The sequence below is a fragment of the Dendrobates tinctorius genome, unplaced genomic scaffold (genome assembly GCF_039654945.1).
Source record: "Dendrobates tinctorius isolate UK_male_01 unplaced genomic scaffold, ASM3965494v1 ptg000084l, whole genome shotgun sequence".
NCBI lineage: Eukaryota > Metazoa > Chordata > Amphibia > Anura > Dendrobatidae > Dendrobates > Dendrobates tinctorius.
This window is the reverse complement of record NW_027361752.1, coordinates 23,623,207-23,645,839: the sequence shown is the minus strand read 5'-3', so window position 1 is coordinate 23,645,839 and position 22,633 is coordinate 23,623,207. Positions and strand designations below refer to the sequence as shown.

The following is a 22,633-nucleotide window of genomic DNA, read 5'->3' as shown; positions in this document are numbered from 1 at the left end:
CAGAACCACAACATGTCACTTTCTTATGTGAGTACTGAGTTTCCTGTGTGGACTTTCCCCTTAGACTTGCATTAAATGCGGAAAATCCATAGGTAAAAAAAAAAAAAAAATGCACAAGCGCCTTTAGTGCGTTTCCACTGTGGAAACGCACGAAAAACAAAAGTAATCTGCATATGATGGCATCAATAAATTATTATTAAAGTCAAATACCAGAAAGTATCAAAAACAAAGCCGCTTTATTGAAAGCATGACACACCAAAAAGACACAGAAACTGCACCATCAAAAACGCAAAAAGACATGGATGTAAAAAAAATGCTCTGAAAAACGGAATGTAAAAAACACACGTATTCAAATATATCTAATAAGTGCTGAAATTCTGCAGAAAATCTGCAACATGGGAACCTTAGATACAGTTGTGCTCTAAAGTTTACATACCCCGGCAGAATTTTTGCTTTCTTGGTCTTTTTTCAGAAAGTATGAATGATAACACCAAAACTTTTTCTCCACTCATGGTTAGTGGCTGGGTGAAGCCATTTGTTGTCAAACTACTGTTTTTTCTCTATTTAAATCATAATGACAACCCAAAACATCCAAATAACCTGGATCAAAAGTTTACACACCCTCGTGATTTTTGCCTATTAACATGCACAGAAGTTGACAAAAGAATGGCTACTAAAGGTAACATCCTCACCTGTCACTTGTTTGCTTGAAAACAATGTGTTTGCATAAAAGCTGAGTGAGTTACTGGGATCCAAACAGACTCTTGCATCTTTCATCCAGCCACTAACATTTCTGGATTGTGAGTCATGGGGAAAGCAAAAGAATTGTCAACAGATCTACGGGAAAAGGTAGTTGAACTGTGTTAAACAGGAAAGGGATGCAAAAAGATATCCAAGGATTAACAAATGGAAAATCAGGGGCTCTGTAAAAACAAAACCGAGGTCAGGTAGACCAACAAAAATTTTGTCCACAACTGCCAGGAAAATTGTTCATGATACAAAGAAAAACCCACAAATAACATCAGCTGAAATACTGGACTTTCTGAAAACTAGCAGTGTGGCTGTTTCACGATGCATAATAAGGAGGCGCTTGAAGAAAAATAGGTTACATGGTCGATCACCAGAAGAAAACCATTATTGTGCAAATGCCACAAAGTATCTTGCCTACAATACGCAAAACAGCACAGAGACATGCCTCAAAGGTTCTAGGTAATTTGGAGTGATGAAACTAAAACTGAACTTTTTGGCCACAACCATAAATGTTACATTTGGAGAGGTCAACAAGGCCTATTGTTGTGAATTCCCTGGCTCAAACTTCTGAGCCAAAGCGCCCCCTGCTCCCTCCTGTGGTTACTGGAGGTAGTGGAGCTGGCCAGATTGACAGAGGTCTGATGAAGGAGAAACCCGCCGAAACGGTCGTTGGGGTGTGTTGCTGACTGCTGGAACCTTGCTCGTCATTTCATCAGGTAATTTTCGCTTCTCCTGCTATTTTGCTTTCTAGGCGTCATATATCTGTCGAACTATGGTGTATCATCACCCGTCATCTGATAAGGACCTGTGTATTTATTTGTTACTTGATGGATGGAGCTTGAATAAGACTTTTTTTGGCGGTGCACTCTATTTGCCATACATTGCCATGCACTATATGCACTTTGTGATAATTTATGAATTTAATGCTTGTATTTCTTGATATTACATAGGGTCTGATTGTACAGCAACCCTTTGTTATCCATGCGGTGTGCGGTTTCCGCACGTTATTGTCCACTTTCCCCCATTTGTATCTGGATTTGTCTTAACAATAAAAATTATTGATTTTACTTTGGACTTATAGTCGCTTTTTTGGAGCTTTGCTCAGTGTTTTCTGTTCATTCAGAGGTCTGATGTCTCCTGCCCTGATCCTGCATTGTTCAGCTAAGTGATTCATTTTCTAATCCTTTGCATCTGATCTGGTTTTGTCTCTCACTGCTTGTTGTGTGGGTTCAGCTTGCTCCTCTGGGGGCTGTGCTGGACCACCGCTCATATGTTACAGCCTGTGTCAGTTTGTTCAGTCCCCTGTTATATTGGTCTCTTTTGCTTTGCTTCCAGTTCATACCTGAGTGCTGATAGAGTGGGGGCGAAGTCGTGTGATTTCAGTGTTTTTTGTACTTCAGACTTGTTGCATTTTTCAGGGTTTTTGCGCGATCTCAGGCAGTGTCTTTCCTTTCCTGTCCTGTCTAGTCAGTTTGGGCCCCACCATTTGCTCAGTCTATTTTTCTGCCTGTGTTTGTGTTTCATCTTGTCTCACTGACAATATATGTTTGGGGGCTATCTATTTATTTTGGGGTCTCCTCCGGGGCAGTTTAGATTTCACTTTTCTTGCTTTAGGCTTAGTTAGCTCTCCGGCTGTGCCGAGGCGTCTAGGGCATCATAGGTACGCTCCATGGTTACTGCTAATTGTGTGGATAGGATCAGGGATCTGCAATCCGCTTAGTTACCAACCTCTCTGGTTTACTGGTGGCTTAGCCTGTTCCTGCTATCCTCCTCGGTGACCCATTCATAACAGCCTATGATGAATGGAATACCATTCCTACTGTAAAGCACAGAGGTGGATCACTGGTGTTTTGGGGATGTGTGAGCTAGGCAAAAGGTCAAATTTTAAGGAAAGATGAATGCAGCACATTATTAGCAAATACTGGAGGCAAATTTGTAATCATCAGCCCGGAAGCTGCGCATGGGATGTACTTGGACATTCCAACATGACAACGATCCAAAACACATGGCCAAGTCGACCTGTCATTGGCTACAACAGAACACCGTGAAGGTTCTGGAGTGGCCATCTCAGTCTCCTGACCTCAATATGATTGAGCCACTGCGGAGATCTCAAGTGACCAGTTCATGCTAGACAGCCCAGGAAATTACAGGAACTGAAGGCTTTTTGCCAAGAAGAGTGAGCAGCTTTACCATCTGAGAAAATAAAGAGCCTCATCCACAACTACCACAAAAGACTTCAAGCTGTCATTGATTATAGAGGGGGCAATACACGGTAATAAGAAATGGGGTATGTAAACTTTTGATCAGGGTCATCTGGATGTTTTGGGTTGTCATTATGATTTAAAAAGAGAAAACACAGTAGTTTCAAAATAAATAGCTTCATCCAACCGCTAACCATGAGTGAAAAAAAAAAGGTTTGGTGTTATCATTTATATTCTCTGAAAAAAGGTCAAGAAAGCAAAAATTCTGCCTCGTTATGTAAACTTTTGAGCACAACTGTATATTTTGCAGCAAAAAGAAGGGCGTAACAATGTTTAACTGCCTGGTAAATGACAAATGGTGTTAATAATCATGCCCATTACAGCTTATTACCCTCCAGCTCTTCTGCCGACATGCACACTGAACATGGTGTGAACTTTTCTTTACTTATATCTGTTCCTATAAAAGATGACCAACCTATATGGCCATTAATATACAGGGTGGTGAATGACATATTTTATTAGTTATGTAGGTGCAGAATGAACCTCCATTAGTGATTAGTGGCTTCCACCATTGCTATTAGTGGGGAGGTGACTTTACTTTCTAAATTACCCCTCCAAAATAATATAGATGAGAGACAGAAACCTAAAAGTGAGAACATTTTTGCTAGAAATGTGAGCACCTAGTCTCCGCAGGATCTCCCATAACCACTGACCCAACACGGTACAGTACCATCCTGCCTCTTAGTTGCCTTCGGTTAAGTTTCCACTCTTCATCATAAACCTGAAGCAAAAAAAAAAAGATTTCCCAAAGATTTCCTCTTTGAGAATATTCCACGTCTCATTAACTTCTGCTGATTCAGCTACAATATTGAGCTAGCATGGTTACACAAATGTGATCAGTAATTAAATCCAGTTCATACTTCATCTCTGCCAGAAAAATATTTACATGCAAGATTTACATTTGTAGAGTTATTCGTAGTAGCAGTAGATGGAAAGAAGACGGAGCGAATGCACGAGTTATATTTAGGATAGAATAAATAAAGCAAATTGAAAATTACTTCCAGAGTATCTTATCAAAAGGACCTGTTAGAAATATTAGCCCGTTTATACAGTGAGAGAGGTGATCCTTAAAAAACTTGTAGATGCAAATGCTCATTGCTCATGAACCTTGAGGTTCCACCTTTCCACAGGTACCATAAGTCCCAAAAGTCATGAAACCTAACTTATGTTACAGATGTATCTACCCCATTAGAAGGGGGATAACTTGTTGATAGTTGAGGATCCAATCGCTAGGGTCTTCAACAATCAAAGCTCTGGAACCTCATGAACAGTCATTGTCTATGGGACTTTTTGGCAGTTCCATCGACAATGAATAGAGTGGAGGCAGATCATTTGCCCCTCCTCTCCACTAATATGGAGCTGCAGAGCCATGTTCTCCGGATTCTAAAGCCACAAGATTGTCAGAGGGCCAGCAGTCAGACTCTTATTGATTAGTATGTTCACCCATATTCCATGAATAGGGTACAACTTGTGATTTTGGAAATAACCCTTCAAGAACTCCAATCTCTCAAAACACGAGTTCAATACATTCTCATGAAGACACATATAACACAAAACAATGCCCGATAGGGTAAAACAATGTTTTCTTTTATTTCAAAGATGGTCACCTTATCTTCGGAAAAATTGAACCAAGTGGAAAGGTAAATAAAGACATGGCTGCATGTATGGATCAACAAGCTTTTGGTTCTCTTATCCCCTATAAAGGGTATGAGCCTGCAGCAGAATTGGTGCCCCACTATGATATTCACTATGGGCCCCCTTTTATTCGCCCATCAAAGGGCTCGTGGAATGTAATTTTTGATGGCCATTTGAAAGTCTAAACGTTTCAGGATAAATGTGGGATACGATATATAATCACACTTATAAAAGTGATAAGTCTACCTTACAACACAGACGTATCCACCACATCAGATATGAGATATCTTGCTGATTGCTGGGGGTCCAACTGCTGAAATCCACAGTGATCATGAGATCGGGGCACTGGAACCTCATGAAGAGTCATTATCAAAGGGGCTGCTGGAAAAATCTGTACATTGCTATTTTCACCGTTCTATCGACAATGAATGGAGAAGAGGCCAAGAATGTGAACCTCCGCTCCACTGAGGATGGTGCTGCAGACCTCCTCTACCATGGAGATCCAGTGCCCTGATATCGGGATTATTCGGGGTCTAGCAGTAAGATGTCCAATGATCAGCAAGCTATTCCCTATTTTATGGGTAGTTGATAACTGATGATTTTGGAACAGATGATTGCCCAACAGGTAATGCAGTTTTTTTTCCTTTCAAAGCTGGTCATTTCATACCACCCATCTTGGGAAATCTTGAATCTAGCAAAAAGGTAAGTAAGGACGAGATCGGTATATAGGGAGCAACAAACTTTTGGTTCCCCTGTCCTCAGATGAAGGATGTGGGCCGGCAGCAGAATAGATGCCTCATTATGATTTTCACTATGGGGTCCCTGTGATTCACCCATCAAAGAGCTTGTGGCATGTAATTTTTTATGCCCACTTGTAGCTCTGAATGTTTGATAACATTTTGTGGGATAGAATATATAATCATATTTAGGGGTGCACTGACTTTAAACTCTCATTATTATTTCTGACATATTTAGGTACTTAAAGGGGGGCAATTTCCTTTTACTGAATTTATTACTATGAACTCAACACAAACCACAACCAGCAGAGACTTACCAAAATCTCTGCTACCTCTGCGGGTTTATTCAGCACTTCACCCTAGAGAAGAGGGACACACAATGAAAATACATGAGTGAAGAACTACACCGTAAATAAAAGGTAAAAAAAAATGGCCAAAGTATCTAAAACAGAATTTCTGAAAAAAATGTTCTTAACCCACGCTTATCTCTTCTCTGGCACCCAGATATCTCATTTTCCCAGGTGGCAAAATATGCATCAATAAGAAAACATGAGATTATATATAATTGCCTTAAATTGTCTGTCATCCACTTCCGTCTGGATGTCCCTGAATCCCACAATCCACTGCGCCGCACCGAAAGTACGCCGACCACCATTTTGGTACACCCAAGTGATGCCGCCCGGATCCAGGACGCAACTGCGATCTCGATGGCACTCGGATCCAGGCCACCGCTGCGATCCCGACCGCCGCTGGGATCACGGCTGCTTCTTGGATCCCAGCTGCTTCTTGGATCCCAGCCGCCGCTCGGATCCAGGCCGCTGCTGCGATCATGAGGCTGTGAAAGGGGTGTAACGAGGGGGTATAATGAGAGGGGTGTAATAAAGGGGGTATAATGAGAGGGTGTAATGAGAGGGCATGCACAACATAGAAAAAGATTTTCCAGCGTCTCCAGGAGATAAAATAACAATTGCTTTATTGAAAATATAAAATCTTCTTACCATCAAGTAAAAACAACATAAAGAGGCATATGGAGGGGAGCACTTTCCTACGCGTTTCACCCTGAAAGGGCTTAATCATGGAATGAGAGGGATGCCGCCGCCAGACCCCTGCCAGGACCCACTACCTGACTACCCGCGCCGGATCCTGCCGCTGCTTGCCCACCCACCTCCATGCAGTCACAGCTGGCAGGAAAAACCGCGGCTTGAGGCCTGTTCTGGAGATTGGGTGCGGCCACCATCTGGTGGAACCGCACACCATATCCAGCACAGATCGTAAAACACCATCTTTCCTGCCGGCTGTGACTGCACGGAAGTGGGTGGACCGCCACCCCCAGCACCACAAAGCTGCCCCCATCATGATGTTACTGCCCTACCGATGCGATAGCATCGGGCACACATCTAGTTACTTAATAACTGGTGACAGAAAAGGACAAGCCCATATTTGATTAGGAGGAATACTTTATAAAGAAGACACATTTTTATATGCATTGACAAGTTATCAAAATGTATAGAACTGAACATTTTTATCCTTATTTGATCAATTAGGAAACAATTGGAAGCAAAGATAAATGATATTATTGACATTGTCAGCCTGTGCCTGGTACAGTCGCCATACAAAAGGATAAAGAGAGCAGGCCAAACCCCTGAAAAGCAATGGCTTCTGCTGGACAACACCTTCTTAAATCCTGTATTGACAATCATAAATTAAAAATACTGCATACTTTTCTTCCATATTGGTGCAATTCTTGCAATCCCATGGCTGTCCCTCCCCACCACAATTTAGAAGGGGTTGTCCAGTAGTGGGCAACTCGTTTAAATTGGACTGAGTTGTGTCTGCTACTTATCAGCTATCAGCATAGATGACCATTTGTACCTGACTACAGGGGTTGTCAGCTACATCACATTGATCACCTATTCAGGAAAGAAGTCATCAATATGAGATTGGTGGGGCCGACACTCGGCACCCCCATTGATCAGCTATTATTTGCTACTCATATTATCTGCAGTACCTGGCAGTGAATGATACACACCAAATGAAAAGGCGCTCTGCAGTTCCATTCCATATGGTTAGATTTAGCCTTCGACAGAGCATTTATCAGTTGATTGGCAGTGGTGCTAGATGTTGGACTACCACTAATCTCATATTGATGACTTACCCCCACAGGTATTTTACAGATAGATCATCAATATGGTGTGACTGGACAAGCCCTTTCAGTGCACACGTAATGTTAATTGTGTAGGTCTTGGGTTTTGGGAATCAATTTATCACATATCAATGATCTATCGTACAGATTGGCTCGTTTGTTTTTTGTAGGGTTACTAGAAATGTCGCTCAATTTGTTGAAGTTTTAATTGTATATAATTTAACATTGTAATTTGCTGTCTTTTTATCACAGATGAAGGGAATCTATCAGGTTCTTAGACTATACCCAAGTGCATACATAATGTTATACCTGGGGATTCCTAAATTCTGATGATGTGTTTTATGTAACGTACCCACGTTGCAATGAATGAAGAATCACGTTTAATCCTGCAGTGTCAAATATGCAATTTAGGCAGGATTAGACCAGCAGGACGTTTGTTCACCAGGACAAATGCTGCCTCAGATATCTTTTTCACGCCTCCTTTGGCTTGATTGACAACCCTGGCCCTTGCATTTCTCTTCCCATTAAAGTCTATGAATACTGTGAGGTAGTGACTGGTGTGATTTGCGAGGGTCGCTATATGTCCCACAGGATGCGCTCAGAAGCGTATTAGATCCGCTGGAGTGCCTCCTGGTCACAGCAGAATGCCTGTGAGTCACAAGGCAGAATAAAAGTAAGCATGAACATAGTTAAGTTATTTGGCCAAGGAATTAAGGAAAACCCAGTATGGGCTTTTACATTTGAAACGGACTGCAGGAAGGTAGTGGGGCCGATTCGTTTCCTCCAGCCCGGATCTTAGAAGTAGCCTATGGCCACAGAGTCAAGTTGAGGGAAAGAAAACCCTGCAGTAAGGGGTTTTGGTGTGTCAGTTTGGAGTTGGCATGGTGTAGAGTAGACAGCTCTGCAAAAGCTCTGCCTATGTGAGGGAACACAGAACCCAGTGGGGGAACTCCTGACACCCCACAGTGTAATACGGTGGTGCGGTTGGCCTCGGAACCCGGACGCATTTATGGACTGTTTTGCTTCCTGGCTGTGATCCGGAGGATACCATTTCTTTTGTTTGTAAGTTTTTTGGACATTAAAACCTGCGTTAACTTTCTTGGGTCACTGCCTCATCACTGCACAGTGTGGACACCGCTGCACTACAATATGCATGCATTTAAGCTTATAGTACATGAAATGAGCCTGACCCAATCTATTTGCAAATCCACCTGATCTGCGTCATTGAAGAGTATATTTTCCAATTACTTTGATTTTCCAAAAGCGAAGCTCAAATAGGTCAAATTAATTATTTTGATGAATGCTAGCAGCAGGCAAATCTCTCATCGATTTCTGAAGATGAGTGAATAAATTCAATTAACTTTGATTACGAACAAAGATCGGGCTTCTTGTTTTTCTTTCAATTATTTTTTTAATTTTAAAGTTAAGGGAAAGACAGATAAAAAAAGGCAAGTTGTCAACATAATGCTGTCAGTAATGCTACAATGTTCAAAAAGAGGAGAAAAAAGTGAAAAAAAAATTTTTTGCAAGAAATAATTGAAAGAATTGACATCTGCTGATGGTTCATTCCCCATACATTTAATAAAAAATGCCTTGTACAACTTACTGGAATCCTTCATGTGAAAGTTTTTTCTCTATATGCTTGTCTATGTAAAAGCACAGCCTTGTTGTAATAAGCATGATTTCAGGTTTGCCAATTATTCCTTGCACTTTGGAGCAGATTTACTAATCCGGTCTATTTTTTCTAAAGAGCAAATGCAATTTATCACAATGGCTCATTTGGAAATTAATTTGGCACATCTTCAAAAACTTTTTTCTAACTTTACAGTGCCTCATGGTTGTCTTATCTTACAGCCAAAAGCTTTCTCAAAATGTTGCCACAATTTGAAGAATAGTAAAGCGGACCTGTCACTGTCCATATATAGTGGGTTGTAAAAGTATTCACTCCCCTTGGCTTTTTACCTATTTTGTTACATAGCAACCTGTGTTTTTTAAGATTTTGTAATCCCATTTGCGTGAGATACATCAGCACTAGATAGTTTACGTTGGTGACGTAAAGTGAGAAAAATTTAAGGATTAAATAACTTAAAACTGGCATGTGCATATGTATTCACCCTTTTACTATGAAGTACGTAAAAATTTCAGGTGCAAGCAATTACCATTATAAGTCACATGTTTAGTGAAAGAAAGTCTACCTGTAGGTAATAACTGTCACACGGTCTGTCAATATATACACACCTTTTACGAATAGCCACAGAGGCTGCAACACCATTAAGCAAGATGCACTACTAACCAAACAACACCATGAAGACCAAGGAGATCTCCAAACAAGTCAGGGACAAAGTTGTTGAGAAGTCAGGGTTGGGTTATAAAAAAACATCCCTTCCCAGTCTCTGACGATCACCGGGAGCACCATCAAATCCATTATCATCAAATGGCAAGCACATGGTACCACAACAAACCTGCACAGAGAGGGCACCCACCAAAACGCTAAGCCCAGGCAAGGAGGGCAGTAATCTGAGAGGCGGCACAGAGACCAAAGGTAACACTGAAGGAGCTGCAAAGTTCCCAAGCAGAGACTGGAGTATCTGTCCATACGACCACAATAAGCCATACACTCCAGAGAGTTGGCATTTATGAGCAGAAAAAAAACATAACCTACACACAAAAATTGTATGGCTCATTTTGAGTTTGCCAAAAGACATGTGGGAGACTCCCCAAATGTACTGAGGAAGGTGCTGTAGTCAGATGAGACCAAAATTTAACTTTTTGGCCATCAAGGTAAACGCTGTCTCGTGCCACACCAACACAGCTCATCACCTGAAGATCACCATCCCCACAGTGAAGCATGATGGTGGCATCATCATGCTGTAAGGATGTTTGTTGACAGCAAGGACAGGGAAAATGGTCCGAGTCGAGGGGAAGATGGATGGTGAGAAATGCAAAGATATTCTTGAGGAAAACCTGTTTCTGTTTGTCAGTGATTTGAGACTGGGACGGAGGTTCACCTTCCAACAAGACAATGACCCAAAGAATACTGAAAAAGCAAGACATGAGTGGTTTAAGGGGAAATGTGAAAATGTTTTGGAGTGGCCTAGTCAAAGCCAAGATGTTAATCTAATTGAGAATCTGTGGTCAGACTTGAAGATTGCTGTTCACCAGAGGAAACCATCTAACCTGAAGGAGCTTGAGCAGTTTAGCACTAAGGAATGGGCAAAAATCCCATTCGCAAGATTTGGAAAGCTCATAGACACTCATCCAAAGCGACTTGCAGCTGTAATTGCTGCAAAAGGAGGCTCTACAAAGTATGTACTTTAGGGGGGTGAATACTTAAGCACATTGAAGTTTTCAGTTATTTTATCCTTTTGTTGTTTGGTTCACAATAAAAAGAAAACCAAATGTTCACGGTTGTAGGCATGTTCTTTACATGAACTGATGCAAACCCTAAAAAAAAGTGAAATTCTAGGTTGTGAGGTAGGAAAACATGAAAAAATGACAAGGTGGTCAATACTTTTGCATACTACTGTATATATAATTGTTTTTACCTAGTATGAATGCTGCTATTCTCCTGAACCTGGTGTTGGTTTACCTTTGTCCCTGTGCCTTTCCGTCCTTGAAACTATGTCCACTCTTTCTTTTAGGTACATCTAGTATTTTTCTGCAAAAAGTGAATGGTCCTAATGAAGACCCCCACAAAAATGGGTGGAGGACCACATTCAGTAGGCTAAAAGATTAGATACAATAGAAAGGGGTCATATGGTCAGCAGCAGGCAACAAACTCCTCAACTCCTCTTAGCCCTTCTATTTAACTCCTTAAAAACCCTGCTCATTTTCATTTTTTGCATTTTTGTTTTTCCCTCCCCTTCTTACCAGAGGCATAACTTTTTTATTTTTTCATCAATATAGCCATGTTGTATTTTTGCGGGATGAGTTGTACTTATGGTAAAACCAATGGTGTCATTCAAATCATGTACTAAAAAATGGGAACAAAATTCCAAGTGCAGTGAAATTGCAAAAAAGTGCAATTCCATAACTTTTTTGGGGATTTTTTTTTACCATGTTCACTAAATGTTAAAACTGACCTGCCATTATGATTCTCCAGGTCATTACAAGTTCATAGACACCAAACATGTCTAGGATCTTTTTAATTTAAGAGGTGAAAAAAAAAATCCAAATCTTGTTAAAAAAATTGTGCATTTTTATGAGGCCCACAATGTCTCCATTTTTCGTGATCTCATGGTGGGTGAGGGCTTATTTTTTGCATGTCGAGCTGACTTTTTTTACCATTTTGGTGCAGATACGATCTTTTGCCCGTTTTTGCATTTCAATTCAATGTCGCCGCGACCAAAAAACGTAATTCTGGCGTTTTGACTTTTTTCTTGCTACACCGTTTAGCAATCAGGTCAATCCTTTTTTTATTGATAGATCGGGTGATTCTGAATGCGGAGATACCAAATATGTGCATGTTTGATTTTTTTATTGTTATTTTAAATAGGGCGAAAGGGGGGTGAGTTAAAATTTTATATTTTTTTTAAATCTATTTTTATGGCAGCTTCTAGTCATGGGAGACTAGAAGCTGCCATAACCCGATCGGCTCTGCTATATACAGGTGATGATCAGATCACCTGTATGTAACAGAATTGCTGACTTGCTATGAGCGCCGACCACCGATGACCCGCGTTCATGTGACAGGGGTCAGCGGTGGGTGGATTTCCAGCCCGATGGCCGGAAGCGCATTAAATGCTGCTGTCAGAGTTTGACAGGGGCATTTAACGAGTTAATAGCTGCGGGTGGATCGCGATTCCACCCGCGGCTATCCAGGCACATGTCAGCTGTTCAAAACAGCTGATATGTGCTGGGAAAGATGTGGGCTCACCGCCAGAGCCCACATCAAAGGGAGGGAAGCGACCTGTGCAGTACTATTACAGCGGAGGTTGCAAAGGGGTTAAAACCCCACCATACAGTATATTACTCCTCTCAGCCCTTTGCATGTACAGTCTCATCTGGCAGTATATCACTTCTTATTGCCCTCTATACACAACCTCATCCTACCATATATGTCTCCTTTCAACCACCTTTATGCATAGCCCTCTCTTGTAGTACATCACTCCTCTTAGTTTTAGCAAACATAAACACCGCTGCTTCCTGGTATGAGATCTCTGCACTGTAATGAAGGTGGCTTCGCCCTTTTCTCTTATAGCATCCCTCACAGGAACTAGTTCTCAGGAAGCCAGCCGAGAGAGAGACTGCACTGCACATGATTGACGAGGAATACTGAAAAGGGTTATATCGGGGCATCTTTTGGGTGAATGATGTGCAAAATAGGGCATATTTGAAACTAAGCTATTTTATCATAAAAGAATAAATATATTTATATTACTATAAGACCACTTTGCAATTTTGGGAATAACCCTCTAAGGTATGTATCATCACCAGCATAATCAGGTTCAATAGAAAACACAAACCAAAATAAGGCCCTGATCTGCAGCTCATTGCAGCTTTCATTTTCTACTTTAAAAACAGTCATTAATATTATTATACTGTCCACATGGAGCCATCAAAAAATGTCATCTAGCTTGATGAAATCAGTTTCCACTGAATCCTCTTTTATTTTTACTCGGTCATAGGCAATTTAGAAATTTTACAGTAAGGCTGGTTTCACACTTGTGCTTTTTTGCGCTCTATTTTAGCACTAAAAAACGCATGCGTTTTTTTCCCTATATTTTGCATGGGATGCGCTTATGTGCGCATACACATGCGTTTTTACGCGCATGTGTTTTTTTCCCTATATTTTGCATGGGATGCGCTTATGTGCGCATACACATGCGTTTTTACGCGCATGCGTTTTTTTGTGGTGTGCACTCGGGCGCACAAAATGCATCCTGTTGCATTTTTTGGGCGTCCGACTTGCCTCAAAAAAAGCATGCACGCGCAATGCGTTTTTTTTACAGCAAGACACCCATTATAAGTCTATGGGTGCGCATATGTGCGCATTGGCATGCTCATGTATGCGTTTTTTTGCGCATGCGTTTTTTTGTTGACCATTAGTTAGACAATGGAAATTAGGGGTTTGGGTTAGAGTTAGGGTTAGTTAAGGGGGTTTAGGGTTAGGGTTTGGGTTAGGGTTAGTATGGTTTGGTTAAGGGTTAGGGTTTAGGGTTAGGGTTTGGGTAGGGTTTGGTTAAGGGTTAGGGTTAGTATGGTTTGGTTAAGGGTTAGGGTCAGGGTTAGGGTTAGGGTCAGAGTTAGGGTATGGTTTGGTTAAGGGTTAGGGTTAGGGTCAGGGTTAGGGTTAGGGTTAATACACGTAGGGGTAAAAAGAATTCACTAATTAACCCCAAAAGAAGCGAACCAGCTAACCATATATATAAAAAAAATTTATTTTATTAAATATCAAATATTCCAATTTTTATAAAAATTGCAGACTACATAATACTTTACCCATAACATACCCCAATGGGGAAAAATGCACAGACCTTAAACACGGACAAATAATCCTTCTATAAATAATCATAATATCCCTGCATAATTAATGGAATAAGACAAAAAAACGATATTGTAACAATCCTAAACAGGAAGCAATCTGACCTTGCCATTATAAGGCATCACTGAGGCATATAGTATACATTCATGTGTCTCACTCTATGTATAGAAATTCAGGGTAAAAAAACCTTATGTAATTACAGATCCGCGCGGGGATCTCTGCACAGGATTGTTCACCTCTGCATAATTTGGTCTAAGGTAATTATAAGTATGATAGTTTTTCTACTATGTCATCTACATGTGTCACAGGTTTGCTTTAGCCTATGCTGTATTGGCGCTTTATGACTGCGGGGTTAGATTATCTTTTCCTGACTATGTTGATATGATGGCTTTATATGGTACCGGTATTGTGTCTCATTTCTGTAATTACATAAGGTTTTTTTACCCTGAATTTCTATACATAGAGTGAGACACATGAATGTATACTATATGCCTCAGTGATGCCTTATAACGGCAAGGTCAGATTGCTTCCTGTTTAGGATTGTTACAATATCGTTTTTTTGTCTTATTCCATTAATTATGCAGGGATATTATGATTATTTATAGAATGATTATTTGTCCGTGTTTATGGTCTGTGCATTTTTCCCCGTTGGGGTATGTTATGGGTAAAGTATTATGTAGTCTGCAATTTTTATAAAAATTGGAATATTTGATATTTAATAAAATAAATTTTTTTTATATATATGGTTAGCTGGTTCGCTTCTTTTGGGGTTAATTAGTGAATTCTTTTTACCCCTACGTGTATTATTGTGTTTGAAGTGCCAAAATTAGTCTTAAGGACATTTTAGTGTCTTGATTTAGGGTTAGGGTTAGTAAAGCCATGGTTTGGGTTAGTGTGAGGGGCCAACTAATGTTGGAAAAAAACACAAACGTGGTAAAAACGCACTAAAAATGCATACAAACACATAAAAACGCTGCGTTTTTTTCATGCATGCTCATAAAAATGCTTGAAAAAAACGCAGCATTTGTATGCGTTTGTATACGTTTTTTCTATGCGTTTTTTTGCGGGAAAAATGAGCTGCAAAACAAAGCAAGTGTGAAAGTAGCCTAAGCCAATAAGTACACCTCGAGTGAATATTTATTAGGTGTGGGTGCATCTACTATCTTCCTTATAGTAAGATATATTTAATGTGTCCATCTGGTTTTATGGATATATGACTAGCTTCACACTAGCGTTTTGGCCCGCAGCGCACGGCCGCCGCTAAGCCCCGCCCCCTGCCGCGCCCCCTCCGGTCATCTACTCCTAGTGTCGCACATCGCTGCATGCGATCTGCACACCCTATCTTTAGCACAGGGTGCGCAGACCGTGTGCTGGCCGTGCACTAGTAGGATTTTGAGTGTGCTGCGCCCTTTTGACGGTGCTCCGAGCGCACCAAAATGCAACATGGTGTGTTCGGCGCACATCGGCTGGGCGGGGCTTAGCGGCAGCCATGCGCTGCGGGGCAAAACACTAGTGAAGCTAACCTATGAAAATAAGTCTGCAGTATATCACCAACCATAGTGAGGTGTGATCATGGTCTTCTCTTGATGAATACATTTTAAAATTTCTAGATGAAAATTTCCTCTAAAGAGAGGACAAGGACTTTAATTCTAGTGCCACCTATTGCAAGCCTAAAAGTCAAAATTGACCCTTTAATGAGCCTTGCCATATGACAGGATAAATATTTCTGTAGACACTTTCTGTGATGCTGTACACTCTTATCAGTCTCCATGCATGACGTTCTCACCGGAGCCACCACTGTTCTGGGCACACATTACTCTTCTCTGCTAGTTCCACATGTGTACAACACACGACCAAGGCTTGTAGGCTACACATGTCTTACCCATCTGAAAGGGTATCTGAGCCAGATTTTTGTTACCCCATCTCAGAGAAGCAAGATGTAGGGGCAGAGACTCTGATGCCAGTGATGTATCACTTACTGAGCCGCTTGTTGTAGTTTTGATAAAATCACTGTTTTCTTCTGCAGATCTACCAGTTCTCTGAATGCTGAGCTGCGTATAACGCCGCCCGCATGACCAAGGATCTGCCCATCTAAGCTTTCCATCTTAGGCTTTGGTATGATGTTTTAGAGTCTTCAAATCATCAACTATTTTCCTTAGGGTTCATAAAGATGACTGTTGTAATCGGACGGCCGTTGTCCGAGTTACCCTACGGGGCTGTGCACATGACCAATTTTTTCCACAGATTGAGTGGAATAATCACAGCATGCACGATTTGCCTCCAAGACTCAGATGGCACTCACCTATTCATATCTATGGGTCTGTGGAAAAAAATCAAACCACAATCGGGTGATTTACACTAATTGACATAATGGAGAAGGTTGAAAAACTTTTGTTTCCTCCACCTCCAAGAAAATCAGATCCCAGTCTAATCCGTGTGATTAGCATAATCGGACTGATTTTCTCATTAGGCTGGGATCACACATGCGAGAAACTCGGACGGAACTCGGAATGGAGCGTGCGGCCTCGTAGCAATACATGCAGCCACACGCTCAGCTCCATGCGAGACTTGTCCAAGTTTCTCCCATGTGTGATCCCGGCCTAAGGAGAAAAAATGGTCGTCTGCACCTTCCCAACTAGATACTATTTTATGAGTAGCAGCCTGAGAATTTACTGTAACGAAGTCCATATCCCTGTGCAGAGGTTCAAGGGTGAAAACCTGGGAACTCCTATGTCTCTTCTCCCCAATTAGGCCAACACCAAATCCCTTGCTAGCATTAGATTCACATCGTCCTAGTTAAGCTTTGTGTCATCTCCAATAAAGAGCAAAAAATTAAGAGAGGAAAGCCACTGCCAATGGGACCTTTTAGGTCGTATGGATGCATATTTCTGTCATAAAGGTGAGCGCCCAACCCCTGATTTAAACAATAGGTAACTTTCTGATTCCACTTTCTCTTTGTATTTAAGAGATTGTATCTTTGTCATGGTTCTGGATTCAACCCTTGATTCTGTGGTCGGTGTCTCTTTCAGCTGAGCCACAACAAATGCACATTTCTTTTGGTGTTTTTGTTCTGTTATCTTTGTTTTTGTCAGTTTTGGGTATCAGATCCTTTTCATTTACTTTGTTTTTCTGTCCTATCACCGTTCGGGTGCAGCTTTAAATACCTTCCTTTACTTTCCCCTACTAGTGTTTCCTGCTGATGATAGGCTTTGTGAAATTCATTCACTTTGCTGTAGTTTGTTGGTTGCAGTTGCTTTGTGTGTGATTTCTGTATTCCTTAGAGTACTGCTACTCTAGCGATCCTAGGAGTGGCTATGGACATTCAGGATAAGCCGCCATCAAGTCGGGACGCCATTGCGTTATCTTAGGGTTCCAATCTTCCCAGTCAGGCAGGGCCAGACCAGGGTTACAGAATGGCTTTACTTAGTCTGAACAGGGACCTTTCAGGTTCAGGTATTTGTCTGTCTGGTTTGTACGTTACCCATGTGAAAGTGCTTTGGTAGTTATAACAATCTTAATGTCAGAGAAGATCTAACAGTCTGTTCCTCGTAAGGCATACTTTGCAGTTCGCTCACCATCCTGAGCAGACTGCAAAGTATGCCTTACGAGGAACAGACTTCAGTGGAAATTTTCAAACAGAGGCTGGACAGACATCTGTCTGAGATGGTTTAGTGAATCCTGCTTTGCATAGTTATATAGTTACATGGGTTGAAAAAAGACCTAGGTCCATCAAGTGCATCCTTTCTCCACCAAATGTACATTTAGTCACTAATCTAACTATAACCCACAATGTTATGTGTATCCAGGAAATCATCCAGCCCTTTTTTTAAAAAAAACTGTTATAGTGTCTGCCATTACTACCTCTTGTGGTAAAAAATTAAAAACACTTGAGACATGCACAAAAGTGAACAGGTCAGTAGGACAGTGTTCACACCACCCAAAGACTGAAACACAGAAAAAACAGTATAACAAATGTGCAAAAATACTCTGTTGTAAAAAACATATAACAGTAAACAGCAAGTGCTAGTAATAAAAATGATAACAAAAACAGGGTATTTAGTTGATACGTTTTTTGCAAGTGGCTTAGTATACATTTTTTTTGCAAAAAACATATCAACTAAATACCCTGTTTTTGTTATCATTTTTTTTACTAGCACTTGCTGTTTACTGTTATATGTTTTTTACAACAGAGTATTTTGAGCGTTTGTTATACTGTGTTTTTTCTGTGTTACCTCTTGTGGTAGGGCATTCCACAGCCTCACTGCTCTAACTGTAAAGAACACTTTCCTACTTAGCTGCCGGAATTGCATTTCTTCCACCCGTAATGAGTGCCCCTTTGAGGTCCCTTCAAACTCTAATATTCTATGATTCCATAATATCACTGGTGATCCCTATATGACATGTACACTGATGTTTTATACAGATCTCCTGTGTATAATGTCACTGGTGATCTCTGTGACAGTATACACAGGAGCTATGTATATAATGTCAGTGTAAAGGTAATGCAGGGATCACTAGCGATATTATACACAGGAGCTTTTTACATAGTGTAATGTCACTGGTGATCACTGATCACTGTATCATCTGTACACTGAATCCATATACAGAGCTCCTGTGTATAATGTCACCAATGGCAATATTTGTGCTATTAGTATTGTGATTTTTATTCATGATCATTATGGTAATATTATTCGGTCACTATGTGGTGGTAATATGTGGTCTGGTCATGGTGTAGTGGTATTTTTCCCTTGTATGTGGTATTATTCGATCACTATGCGTTGGTAATATGTATTCTGGTCATGGTGGTTGCATTTGTTCCTTGCATTTAATAGTATTCGGTCAATATGTGGTGGTAATATGTAGTCTGGTCACGGTGGGCCATTATTTCTCCCTTGTATGTGGTATTATTGGTCTTGGTATAGGGGATTGTGTTTGTGGAGGTCACTTGTTCTCTCTGATATCACTAAGGGGTGTATTCTTGATTTCTAATAGAAACAAAATACTTGGATGTTTAACCTCTCCCTGTCCTGTGACTGTAACACAGTAGCAAATATGAACTTACAGGGGTTCTACGGTGAAAACAAGTTTAATCATCTATCCAAAGGCCACATTCACACATTCAAAATTTGTCAGTATGTTACATCAGTACTTGTAAGCCAAAACCAGGAGTGGGTGATAAATGCAGAAGTGGTGACGCGTTTCTATTATACTTTTCCTCTGTTTGTTCCACTCCTGATATTGGCTTACAAATACTGAAGTAAATTACTGGCCACATACTGAACATGTGAACATGGCCATAAGATTAGTGATAAATTATTGCTTATTGGGGGTCCAATTGCTGGGACCAGCACCGATTGGCAGAATGTGCAACTTTTATCCCCATTAGTATGGAGAGGCATGGTCGACTCGACCACTGATCCATTCATTCCCTCAGTGACTGCACATGTGGTGCTTGACTTTTTTTGGAAGCCTCAAAGAATGAATAGATCTGTGGTCAGACATCTGACCTGCCGTTCCATTTCAAAATGGAGATAGAAGTGACCCATTCTTCTGATTAGTGCTGTTTCCAATGGCCGGATTCCACCGATCAATGTTATCGCCTACCTAATCTGTGGATTGGTGATATCTTGCTTTGATCAAAGAACACCTTTAATGCAAACTACCGCAACGCAGTTGTACATTCCATTTTTGATGGTGCATAGTAGATGTACAGGTGCCTCCTGTGTTTTACAGTCGATGCTCCACTCTAACAGGGATAACGGCTTACAGGTATTTACATATAGCTGTAGGGTGGGCCCCTAGAGACAATTCCTCCTGGAAGCCCCACTAACCCCAGTCCAACCCTGATTGGAGAGCTTCATTTTCAATGAAAAAAATTGCAATAATCTCCTGATGTTCAATGAGTGTGTTAAATGCGTTAACCTTCTTCCAAAGTGCCGTCCTACGGTGCAGAATCATAAAAGGTGATTAGATTTCAATTACCAATTTTATTATCTGCACAAACATATCTACTGAAAGAACAAAACATTTTATCTTTACTTTGGAAAACAAATCCTTAGCTTTTCTCCGGGGACAGTTCAAGCATAATTCACCATGTCTAGACTTTGCTTAATTACCATTCATCTCAATATTTCAAGTACAATACATAAGGGCATTTTGCTCATTTTAACACCTTTATGAACAGATGACGTACAATTTAATGTAAGTGTAAAGGTCCCTGCATTTGGATTGTGGCTTATAGCAACCACTGAATAGAAAAATAATAATGTTTATTGTCCTTGTAGATGCGTGGAGCTCCTTATTTGTATGCGCTGGGTGTATGATGGAGTAGACGGTAACACAGATGTAAACAGAACGACACAATGCTATTGGCGTCGTCTCCACCGATGTGCCTAAATGCTGTTTTACGGTTGATTAATGAATTCTAAGAGGTGCCGTCGAATTTATTATACAATGTACAAAACTGTTTCTTTTCATAAAATATTTCCATTCATTTGGTTATCGTTTGACACATACTGAATACCATGCGAATAACAACATTTCACTGTAATAAGGAAAAGAATGTCCAGATGTTTCCTAGAAAGTCAAAATAGTTTGAAAAACCACTAAACGTATAAAACCTTATACCGTGGCCTTCAACTTTTAAGACCACATTCAGTGGACCGTGAATTACATACATGTTATAGCCATTATTTTCACGGATACAGCACGTACCCATTAACATCTAGGGAAATATTCACTTGTCCTTTATATTTTGTAAGGACCGAAAGTGCACAAAAGAATCACAGAGATATGTCGGATTCTGATCCAAGTCATGGATCCAAATTACACGTATAATTCATGGGCAGCACATGGATGCCATATTGTGCACTGTCCGTGGTTAGCATTGCAGTACTGTCAATAGGAGAAGCTTTGCAAAATCACTGATGAAATATTGAGGGTAAAAACTGAAACACTGATCAAACGCTGAAGAAACTTGGATGCAAAACCACTGATCAACAATGATCCATGATTTGGAAGATCACCAACTTCTGAATGAGAGCTTGCATATAGATATCATCTACAGTACATATAAACTTTATTGATGGTAAAACATTGCTTTAGATTATTTGTACAGACCCTAAGTTACAGTCTAAGGGTATCGTGACACCTAGCGATGCACCAGCGATCCCGACCAGCGATATGACGCGGTCAGGATCGCTGGTGCATCGCTAGGTGGTCGCTAGTGAGCTGCCACACAGGCAGATCTCACCAGCGACATCGCTGGGGACGGGGATCGCTACTTACCTGTCACACGCGGCGATCCTGCGTCCTCCCGCCCGCGTCCACGCGTCGCTTATCGGCGCCGCAGGAAGTGACCGACGAGGAATGGTCCTGGAGCTTCTCGCGCGACCAGCGATAACCAGCGGGGGAGCCGGTCGGAGGTAAGTATCACATGCAGCGATATCGCTAGCAATATCGCTGCAACGTCACAAAATCGGTGACTTTACAGCGATATTGCTAGCGATATCGCAGTGTGTAACGGGGGCTTAAGTCCAGAGCTGCATTCACAATTCAGCTAACTACTGTTAGAAGTGACAGCTGATTGGCAGATCGATTCCTGGTTGAGTTCAAATATTGTCCTGCTCTTTGCTGCATTATGTGGTAACCTAGCCAATCAGTACAGATCAAAGGCAGATGAAGCTACTAATTTTGGCAAAATAGGACTCTCTCTAATGAGTCAACAATCCCCTACACAGTAGAAGTTAGGCCGCTACCAACTATCTCCTTCACTTGTATCCCTCTCATTTTTTGAGTATAGATACAAGTTGAGCCATGAGAACCTCCTACAACCTGTGACATTGCTGGTGCTTTTACGGATTAGAAGTCCACCGCAACATAATAATGTCACGGCGACCCACTAAGTAGAAGAAGCACCGAGAATGTCGTAAGTAGTAGGAGGTTCATGGTGCTCTTAATCAGCAACCATGGACTCCCGATGTGGCAGCTGAAACAGATTCCTACAAATTGTTTGTTTACAAAAAATAGGGCAGAAACCAGTTGATAGAACAAATACCCTTTATAATTTAACTTTTAATAGTTTAATAAAAATGTATAAAAAAAGACAAAATAATCTCAATACAGAGGTGGTTAGGTAACCACAGAAATCAAATAACAATAAATGTGTCAGGAACACCGCACTGAACTTGCTCACTGAGCCAGTGCTCGTGTCCTGAGTAAAGTGAACTGTGCTCAACGATACCTGTGGAGCGGGCAGCAGCCGAGTAGATGCGTACCTCAGAGCTGCAGGACCTGAAGCACGTGACTGCTAGGGGCATGGCCTAAACTCCAGGGAGCTAGGAGCAGCAAGAGAACACCTAGCAGGGTAACTGCGAAGCAAAGTTACCAAGGGGCATAGAGAGGGAGGATAGTCAGAACGTAGCCAATGAGTCATACACAGAGATAGCTGCAAGGTACAAGAGGGGCGAGCAGAGAGTAGTCAGATCACACGCAATGAGTCATACACAGAGATAATAACGCAGTGCAAAATCAACAGGCAAACTCACAACGGGGAACAGAACCGGGTCAGAACCATATAAACAAGCTATAACAACATACAGGCACACAGGGGTCAGCACACTAG

General features: G+C 41.1%; 1 long non-coding RNA gene across 6 annotated transcripts in view; it reads right to left on the bottom strand.

Moving 5' to 3' along the window:
* LOC141097365 (uncharacterized) overlaps positions 1–22,633 on the bottom strand; it is an 868,065-nt gene that overhangs the window by 560,891 nt on the left and 284,541 nt on the right. For all 6 annotated transcript variants that reach the window (XR_012233931.1, XR_012233929.1, XR_012233928.1 and 3 more), the window contains one exon: positions 5,701–5,742. This is a non-coding gene — a long non-coding RNA (uncharacterized lncRNA). The remainder of the gene's footprint in view (positions 1–5,700; positions 5,743–22,633) is intronic.